At 34.6% G+C, this 10,318-nt stretch overlaps 1 pseudogene; it reads right to left on the reverse strand.

Moving 5' to 3' along the window:
* Nucleotides 1–753: 753 nt before the first annotated feature.
* LOC102122946 (ubiquitin-ribosomal protein eS31 fusion protein-like) lies at nucleotides 754–1,294 on the reverse strand (annotated as a pseudogene).
* Between the last annotated feature and the right edge of the window lie 9,024 nt (nucleotides 1,295–10,318).

Below are 10,318 nucleotides of genomic sequence, written 5' to 3' on the forward strand. Positions count from 1 at the left end.
TCTTATTTATCCAAATGTATTGAAAATATGTCCAAACAAAAACATACACAATTGTATATAGCAGCTTTATTCATAATGACTAAAACTTGGAAGCAACCAAGATATCTCTAATTATGTAAATGGATAAATAAACTGTGGTGTAATCATACAATGGAATATTATTTAGAGCTGGAAAAATATGAGTTAGGATGTGGAAAAATCTTAAAAACCTACTGATAAGTGAAAGAAGCCAATCTGAAAAGGCTCTATATATGGTTTAAAATACGACATTCCAAAAAAGGCAAAACCATGGAGACAGTACCCAGGACTTACAGTGGAGTGGTGATGAGAGGAAAAAAGCGGATGAAAAAAGAGATGAAGAATTATTCTGTGTGATGCTGTAATGGTGAATACATACCATTACATATCTGTCAAAACCCATAGAACGTGCAAAACCAAGAGTGAGCCCTAATGAGCACTATGAACTTTGGTGGATAATGTGTTAATGTTGGTTCACTGGTTATAACAAATGTACCATAATGATATGACATGTTGGTGTCGGGGAAGACTGCATGTTGTGGATGTTTGGTGAGAGTATAGGGGAGGATTTGGGAACTCTATATACTTTCTTTTCTGTTTTGCTGTGAACCTAAAACTGCTCTAAAGAATAAAGTCTATCAGTTAAAAAATACAATTATATCATGTTTTATATTAACCTTCACTCATTAGCAATTGTGTGGAATTGTAGTTTTTCTTTTCTTTTTTTTTTTTGTTTTTGTTAGTTCATGTATTTTATTAACTCATACAGTTACTTGTCTTCTGGCTTGTTGAAGCAATAATTCAGACAAAATTTGCCACAATAATGTCTGTCAAAGTGGCTTGCCATAAACACCCCAGCACCACATTCATCAGACGGGCACTCTCGATGAAGGCGACTAATTTTGCCATTTTCATCCACCTTATAATATTTCAGGACAGCCAGCTTAACCTTCTTTCTCTTGCGCTTATTCTTCTTGGGAGTGGTGTAAGACTTCTTCCTTTTCTTAGCACCACCACGAAGTCTCAACACGAGATGAAGAGTAGACTCCTTTTGAATATTGTAGTCAGACAAAGTACGTCCATCTTCCAGTTGCTTGCCAGCAAAGATCAGTCTTTGCTGATCAGGAGGAATTCCTTCCTTATCCTGGATCTCGGCCTTTACATTTTATATCGTATCTGAGGGTTCAACCTCGAGGGTGATGGTCTTCCCCATAAGGGTTTTCATGAAAATCTGCATTTTGGTGGCGGCTCCACCGCAGATGGCGGATCGAAAAGCGAATTGCAGCTTTTCTTCAAAGAAAATTGGTATTTTAAAATTTTGCAATTGCTTTTTCAATTGACCTCCAGAAAATATATATAAACCAATGTAGAAAACAGTTAATTGGCTTTCTGAAGTCTTAGTCACATTGAATATTATCATTATTGTTTGATTCTTGCAAAGTAGATAGGTGAAAACACTGTTGTTTTATTTTAATATATTGTTTGAGTCTTGCTCTGTTGCCCAGGCTGTAGTGCAGTGGAGCTATCTCGGCTCACTGTAAACTCCGCCTCCCAGGTTTAAGCAATTCTCCTGTCTCAGCCTCCCGAGTAGCTGGGATTATCAGTGCCCACCACCATGCCTGGCTAATTTTTGTATTTTTAGTACAGACGGGATTTCACCATGTTGCCCAGGCTGGTCTCGAACTTCTGACCTCAGGTGTTCCACCTGCCTCGGCCTCCCAAAGTCTTGGGATTACAGGCGTGAGCTATCGGGCCTGGCCTATTTTAATATTTTTATTAAAACTTTATTTTTCTATTTCCTCTTTCATTTGTTTTTTTGAGGAATATTGTTCATTCATTTTCTACTCCACTATTATAAGTTAATTTTTTTCATAAAATTGTTTGAACTCCTTGTGCATGTAGAATGTTAACATTTTTGTTTTTGTGGAGTGGTTTTCATAATGTTTTATTTATTTTGCAAAATTCATAAATATTTTGACTGATGATTTTGTCCACAACTTTTATCCATATGCAATTGATCCATGTGTATGTTCATGTATTCAAAACTGTTTCTTCAGTGACTACTGTATTATAGGTACTGGAAATATGTAAGTAAAAAAGGAAAGGTGCAAAATAATCCACGTCATGGATTTTAGCTTTTAAATTAGGGAGGCAAATATTATGTGACACAAATAAAATATATGGTATTTTGAAATGCTATCTAATAAAGGGTTGGGGGAATCAGCACACATGGTGTAGACTAGAATTCACAGACTAAGGGTTAGCAGTGAAATAAAAAATAGATTTCTAAAGACTCTTGTGCTACAGAAAGGTGTGCAGGGGCCAGGCTTGCAATTATACAGTTTGGATTGTTTCCAAAAGAGTGCTCTTCATTACTGTTCCGCATTTTGTAAGGACTCTAGGAGACAGGTAGAATCCAAACATACGGCTTCTGGATTTTATAATCATTAAGATGCTTTGCCAGAGAGGTCAAACAACTTTTGGCTGAAATAATCAGATGCCCACGGGAGTTGCATATCTGTACTGATAACCTAGAGAACTTCATGGAATTGAGGCTAGAAGTAAAGGAGTGGGAGTGGTATGAGGGGACTATGGTCCCTTTAGTGTCTGCCATATGTTGTTAGGCAACCAGAGAGCACTGCTGCAGCCATTCAGTGGAAAGTAGGAAAAGGAGATAGAAGATATCTGAAGGCTGCAAAAGGTTGCTATTTTGAAAAGGGTGCTCAGGGAAGCTTCATTTAAATGTTAAAGTTTAAGTAAAAATTTAAAGTAGGTGAAGGAATAAGTCATGTGGTTATTTGGTAAAGATAATTCCCAGATGATAGAACAGCACGTATTAATACAAGGGCCTCAGTCTTATAAAATTTAAGGACTTTGGTATTTAATCAGAATATGCAGAAAAGCTGTAGGGGGATATGATATAGAAGTAATATTCTGAATTACATTTTTAAAAGAGAATTCTAGCTGTCTGGTTAATGAGGATTGTCTGTTGGGGAATAAAAGAGCAAGATCACTTGGAATATTACTTTCATAACAATGGTGTGTTATTCTTGATCTTGTGGGAAGCAAGCAGGTTTCAAGACAGGATTCCATGTACAAGAAGGGAATGTCTGTGAGGGAAAATGGAGACGGGACTAGAGGAGGCTGGGAGAGCCAAAAGACCTAGGTTAAGGTCTGACTATCCTGAAAAAGGAAGGAAGGGAGGAAGGAAGGAAGGAAGGAAGGAAGGAAGGAAGGAAGGAAGGAAGGAAGGAAGGAAGGAAGGAAGGGAGGGAGGGAGGGAGGGAGGGAGGGAGGGAGGGAGGGAGGGAGGGAGGGAGGGAGGGAGGGAAAGGAAGGAAGGGAGGGAGGGAGGGATAGTTGGTCTTCGATTTCGGTACATATCTAAGAAAGTTTGGCAAGGCTGACAGGGAATTCTAGAGTCAAGAACATCTTGCTAGGTGGATCCCACATCTCTGAGAAAGGCATGTGACTTAGATCTTTGTCGTGCTGTCATCGGTGGGGAGCAGCCCATGGAAAGTTTGGCTTTAGCACAAAGCAGCTTTGGATTTCAAAGTGCTGAAGATAGATGTATTAATCCAGCAAGCCTCTTGAAGCAGGAATTCTTTCTTTTAATTTTAATGAGTATATAATTGTTGTATATAATTATGGTATATATGTGATATTTTAATACAGTTATAAAATGTGTAATGAAGAACATTATGTTAAGTGAAATAAGCCAGGCACAGAAGGATATATTTAGCATGTTCTCACTCATATATGAAGTAAGAATTTGAAGCGGCATATTTTTCTAACCACAACATCAGATAAGCAATAATAGCTTAGACAAGAGTACTACCAGTAGGGGTGGTAAGGAAGAAGTAGCAATATGTTTGGAAGATAGAGTAAATAATATCTGATGAAGGATGGTTATATGATGGGAGAGAAGAAAAAAGATCTATAAGAATTTGTTTAAAACTAGCTAAATTGGACTGTAGAAAATGATTGCTGTAATTCCGATATTTCCATTGAGATCAATTTATTACCTTTCTTTTTCATGTATTGTTTTTCATAACTCCCTAGAACTTTGTAATTTTTATCCCATGCAAAATGGTTTTGGGAGGCCCTCTCACTCATACAAAACATGCTGTCTTTTTCTCAAATCTCAAGTTTGCTTGTTTGCAATATGCATATCCCAAAGCAAGTAAGATTTTTTTTTCATTTAAAATCTATGAAGTTCTCTAGCTGAAGGTTTTTGTTTGTTTGCTTGTTTTAACCAGTAGCTGCTAAGTTTCTCTAAATTTTTATCTGCTAGAGGCAAAGGTTGTACTCTAATTATCTTTGTACCTTTGGAGCCTAGGAAAGACCTTGAAGAGGCAACTAAATAAATGTTTCAGACTTGTATTAAATTTAGGATATTTTTCAGGGCTTACAAAAGTAGAATAGGAAGTTAAAAAATAAATTTCTGCAAATAATTTGTATAATTAAAAATTATATTTATAAAAATAAATTTAAATATTTGTTATAGAATCCATACATGTCATTATTACATATACTAGACAGACACACCTATGCACACACATCTGAAGTGCAATCTTGCTAACCCATTGGAATGTTGAGGGTATTTTATTTTCTCTGAAAGTTGTAGGTGAAACACTATCAAAATAACTTTTTCTTCTGAGTCTTTTTTCTGGTAAAAATTTAAGTACTTTTTGTTTGTTTGTTTGTTTGTTTTTGAGATGCAAGTGTCACCCTGTCACTCAGACTGGCATGTACTGGTAGAATTTCAGCTCACTGCAACCTCTGCCTCCCAGTTCAAGCAATTCTCGTGTCTCAGCCTCCTGAGTAGATGGGACTACAGGTGCACGCCAACATGCCTTGCTAATTTTTGTATTTTTAGTAAAGATGGGGTTTCACTATATTGATCAGGCTGGTTTCGAACTCCTGACCTCAGGTGATCCACATGCCTCAACCTCCCAAAGTGCTCGATTACAGGTGTGAGCCACCGCACCCAGCCTTAAGTACTTCTAATTTTAGTACTTAAGTACTTATTTCTCCTGGCAGTGCAATTCATTACCTAGTAAGTTTTTGTCATTACCTTAGGCTGTCAGAATTCAGTAGCTTATATATATATACACATATATATATACACACACACACATATACACACACATATATATATATATATATATTTTACCTACAAATAATTTGAGTAACAAAGTAATCTCTATTTTCAACAATCCATTAGTTAATGTATGAAAATTGTCATAGCCCAAATCTATTACTTTGATCTCATGATCTTACTGTTATTATAGACTAAATGTTTGTGTCTCCTCAAAATTCGTATGTTGAAGCCCTAACCCCCAGTATGATGGTATTTTGAAGTGGGGCTTTTGGGAAGTAAGTAGATGAGGTCATGCAGTCGCTAGATGAGGTCATGCAGTGGATGCTTCAGGATGAGATTAATGTTCTTATGAGAAGAGCAGTAGAGACCCAGGTTTCTCATTTCTGTCCACCATGTGAGTCCACAGCAAGGAGATGAACATCTGCAAGCCAGGAAAACATTTCTTATCAGGAACAAAATCTACCAGCACCTTGATCTTGGATTTCTGTCTGTGGAACTGTAAGAAATGAATATGGGTTGTTTAGCCCCCTCAGTCTATGGATTTTTATTATGCAGCCTGAGCTTACTATAACATTGTGATTTAAGGAGAAATGTGCCCTTCTTCCCGGATTCCTCTCCATATTATTTCTTATCAACAGCATCAAATAGTAAGTGTGATTGCTGATAAAGCAATCATTACTTTTAATGACAAAAACACAATTACTTTTGTACCAAACTAATAATAAATTAAAAAGGAATGTACACCTGTGTGTATTTAAATTAGATTCAAATAACATAATAGAGATAAATGCATGCAAGCAACATGTGCTTTAATCACTTTGATTTGTGTGCAGTAATTTACACATAGATTTTCTTTACACCTACTCTTGCCTAAAACTTTCAAAATATTCATATGAAAATCTATTGTGTTTGTTTAAACACTACCATATGACAACTAATGGCAGATCACCTGCTGATTTACTATTTAGTGTAAGCTATTTATATATTCTCTAATTTATGTAAATAAACTATATATATGCATAAACATTCAAAGTTAAAAACTAATAAAAATGTATAACTATGTACCAGTTACTATGCAACAGGGCAGTAGTTCTCACTAGAGAAAATTTTATTCTTGAAAAGACATTTGGCAATATCTAGAGACATTTTTGGTTGTCAAAGCTGGGGGTTGCTACTGGCATGTAATGGGTTGAGGACAGGAATGTTTCTAAGCATCCTACAATGCACAGGACAGCCCTATAGCAAAAAGTTATACCATTCAAAATGTAAATGGTGCCAAGGCTAAGGCACTCTTCTAGAGGTACAACGATAAGCATTATAGAATTGCTATTTGCTCACATGAAGTGTGTAATTTACAAAATAATATTAGTAATATTAACTTATTAACTAGTAAATATTAACTTACACAATATTCATTCACAATATTGAAAAGTAGTCTTATGTTAAAATAATAGTGAAAATTTATATTGTGATGGGTTTGGAATGGCCCAGTAAATAATATCCCATTTCTTCATTTGAATTTAGGAACTATTAAAATATTAATGAGAAAACATCATTAGTTTTTCTACTGGCAAATATTAGATTGGAGGATGTTACCTAAACATGCAACAACAAAATCTATTTAGCTTATCTTCTTGTATTTCTTCTAGTCCACTCTGTGAATATTGCCATTTGTATAAACCCTTTCCCAGTCTCTACAGAAAAAAATTGAAAACAGCAGGATGATTAAAATTATAATTTTTAGAATATTTTCATGCTATTTGTTATCAATATGACTTGAAGAGAGTTAATTTCCCTTTCTGTGAGGTTTAGCTTTTTTAAATGATAAAAATATCACCTATGTCATATAGGTGTGCAAGGATTAAAAGTAATAACATTACAAAGAGTTTAGAATTAAAACTCAAAATATGTCAGGCACCAAATACCTGTTGGTCACCATCATTTATAGTATCACTTGAAACTAAGAAGAATTTCAAAATCAAATAAGAATTAATTTTCTTTTTATTGCTTCCATTCTTGAGAAAGAAAAACAAATTCTTTAAGTAAGGATATATATTTAAGGAAAGAATACTAATAAACACTTGGAAGGCAGTATACCATCTTCTTTATTTCAAACTTTATATTAGAAACGTAACTTATCAGAAAGAAATATAAGATGTGTATTGTATGTCAAGATTAATAATTACAATTTTCCAAATAATTAGTTAGTTATCCTTTTATACTGAGGTTTTATGAAATAAGCAAAGCTAAAATCCAACTGAAGACTAGAAAATTGGGTGGATGGAGAAAATTCAGTGACTTAGCATGTTACCAATATTTTAATTGCAGTAAGGTAAATTATAATTGTATTTGTTCATTTGATCACATAGACAGAGCACATTTAATACAGATAATTTTACTCACTATTCTGTGAAAGTGGAAAAAAAATTATCATGCTATTTTTTTTTACTGGAGAGAGAATAAGATCCTAAAGAGAACAAATTAGTAGAGAAGATGCAATTGATAAGGCAGACATTCCTAACTGCATCATTCATTTCACTCAGAAAAGAAGTAACAAGTGTTTATTTCATTTACTTTCATTGAAACTCACTTGCTTTTTTAAAATAATTATCTGGGGATTCAGGGAAGTATTTTAATTTTCACATGCCTAAAGTATATGTATCCATAGTTCTTTATCTTAGTTGGTGTTATTGTTTTGTAAACTCGAAAGAAGAATCAATACGATTTGACTTTTAGGCAATTTTTTAAAAACACAAAATCTAGTTTCAGCGATATATATTGTTGTACAAAGTTTGAAACGTATGAGAACAAATGTGAACAAAATATTTTCAGGAAATCTTTAGCTACATTATTACAATACCTTCTGCTACATGCATGTAAGTAGGAATGAATCTTCGAAATAGTAAAACATTTTAAAAGATTAAAAATTAAGACTTGAATTTTAAGATAATAGCTTTAATATTTTTAAATATAGCATAGACATTTGTGAACTCAACTTGATGTTTAATTTTATTTTAAATTGCCTGAAATGTACTCATAAACTGAAGTGAGATAAGAACACAAGACAAAAACCACTACTCTTGGAGTCCAACTGTACTTTATTCTGCTCTTTTGACAAGAGAGGTTTATTAAACTTTTTAGTTATTTGGCATCTAATTTTTCTTATTGGCAAAGAGTAACTGTCAATAAATTAATATGTAAATATGCTTTTCAAGTGTTTTTGATATGAAATATAGTAGTCATATATTTATGAATTATAAAGCCACAGCTGAACTCAATTGTGATAAAACAATATTTCAGTGTTCCACAAATCTCCACTTTGTGGAATAGAGAAATCTTACCCAAATGAGAAGGTACCCAGAAAACAATTCTGGTACTTTGACAAAGCATGGTTCTTTAACACCCCCAAAAGATCACACCAGCTCACCAGCAATGGATCCAAATCAAGACAAAATCTCTGAATTGCCAGAAAAAGAATTCAGAAGATCAATTATTGAGCCAATCAAGGAGTCACCAGAGAAAGGTGAAGTCCAACTTAAAGAAACAGAAAATATGATACAGGATATGAAATGAAAAATCTTCAGTGAAGCAGCCTAAATAAATTAAAAAAAAAAAAAAATCATGGCGGGGCGCTATAGCTCAGGCCTGTAATCCCAGCACTTTGGGAGGCCGAGGCAGGTGGATCACCCTGAGGTCAGGAGTTCGAGACCAACCTGGCCAACATGGTGAAATCCCATCTCTACTAAAAATACAAAAATTAGCCAGCCATGATGGTGTGCGCCTGTAATTCCAGCTACTTGGGAGGCTGAGGCAGCAGAATCGCTTGAACCCTGGAGTCGGAGTTTGCAGTGAGCGGAGATCGCACCACTGCACTCCAGCCTAGGCAACAGAGCAAGACTCCTTCTCAAAAAAAAAAAAAAAAAAGAAAGAAAAAAAAAAGAAAAAAAAACCCCACAACTTCTGGAAATAAAGGACACAGAGAAATGCAAAATGCACTAGAATATCTCATCAATAGAATTAAACAAGCAGAAAAAGGAACTTCAGAGCTTGAAGACAAGGGTTTTGAATTAACCCAATGCATCAAAGACAAAAAACAATAAAAAAATGAACAAAGCCTTCAAGAAGTTCAGAACTCTGTTAAACATCCGAACCTAGGATACTTGATGTTCCCGAGGAAGAAGAGAAATCTACATGTTTGGAAAACATATATGAGGTAATAATTGAGTAAAACTCCCCCAGCCTTCCTAGAGATATAGACACCCAAACACAAGAAGCTCAAAGAGCAGTTGGGAAATTCATAGCAAAAAGATAATTGCCTAAGCACATAGTCATCACGTTATCTAAAGTTAAGACAAAGGAAAGAAATCTTAAGCGCTGTGAGAGAAAACCATCAGGTAACCTATAAAGGAAAACCAGATCAACAGCAGATTTCTCAGCAGAAACCCGACAAGCTACAAGGGATTGGAGTCCTATTTTTAGCCTCCTTAAACAGAACAATTATTAGCCAAAAATTTTGTATCCAATGAAACTAAGCTTCATAAATAAAGGAAAGATACAGTCTTCCAGAAAAACAAATGCTGAGAGATTTCACCATTACCAAGCCAGCACTACAAGAAATGCTAAAAGGAGCTCTAAATCTTGAAACAAATCCTTCAAATACATCAAAATAGATCTTCCTTAAAGCATAAATCTCACAGACCTATGTAACAATAACACAATGAAAAAAATCATAAAATCAAGGTATTCAGACAACAAATAGCACAATGAATAGAATAGTATCTCGTATCTCATTACTAATGTTCAATGTAAATAACTTAAATGCTCCACTTAAAAGATACAGAATGACAGAATGGATAAGAATTCAACAACCAAGTCTGTGCTCGCTTCAGAAGACTCACCTAACATATAAGAACTCACATAAACTTAAGATAAAGGGGTGGAAAAAAATATTCCTTGCAAATGGACACCAAAGTGAGAAGGAATAGATAAATCTTAATTTGCACAGGGATATTTAATTACTGTACATTAAGTCACATTTTTCTTTCTACCATTATTTACATATTTTTCTAAATATATTTTTGGATTTTATTTTATTTATTTTTGAGACACGGTCTCATTCTCTCACCTAAGCTGTAGTGCTGTGGCCCAACCATAGCTCACTGCAGCCTCCAACTCTCAGGCTCAAATGATCCTCTC

Source organism: Macaca fascicularis, chromosome 15 (genome assembly GCF_037993035.2).
Source record: "Macaca fascicularis isolate 582-1 chromosome 15, T2T-MFA8v1.1".
Classification (NCBI taxonomy): Eukaryota; Metazoa; Chordata; class Mammalia; order Primates; family Cercopithecidae; genus Macaca; species Macaca fascicularis.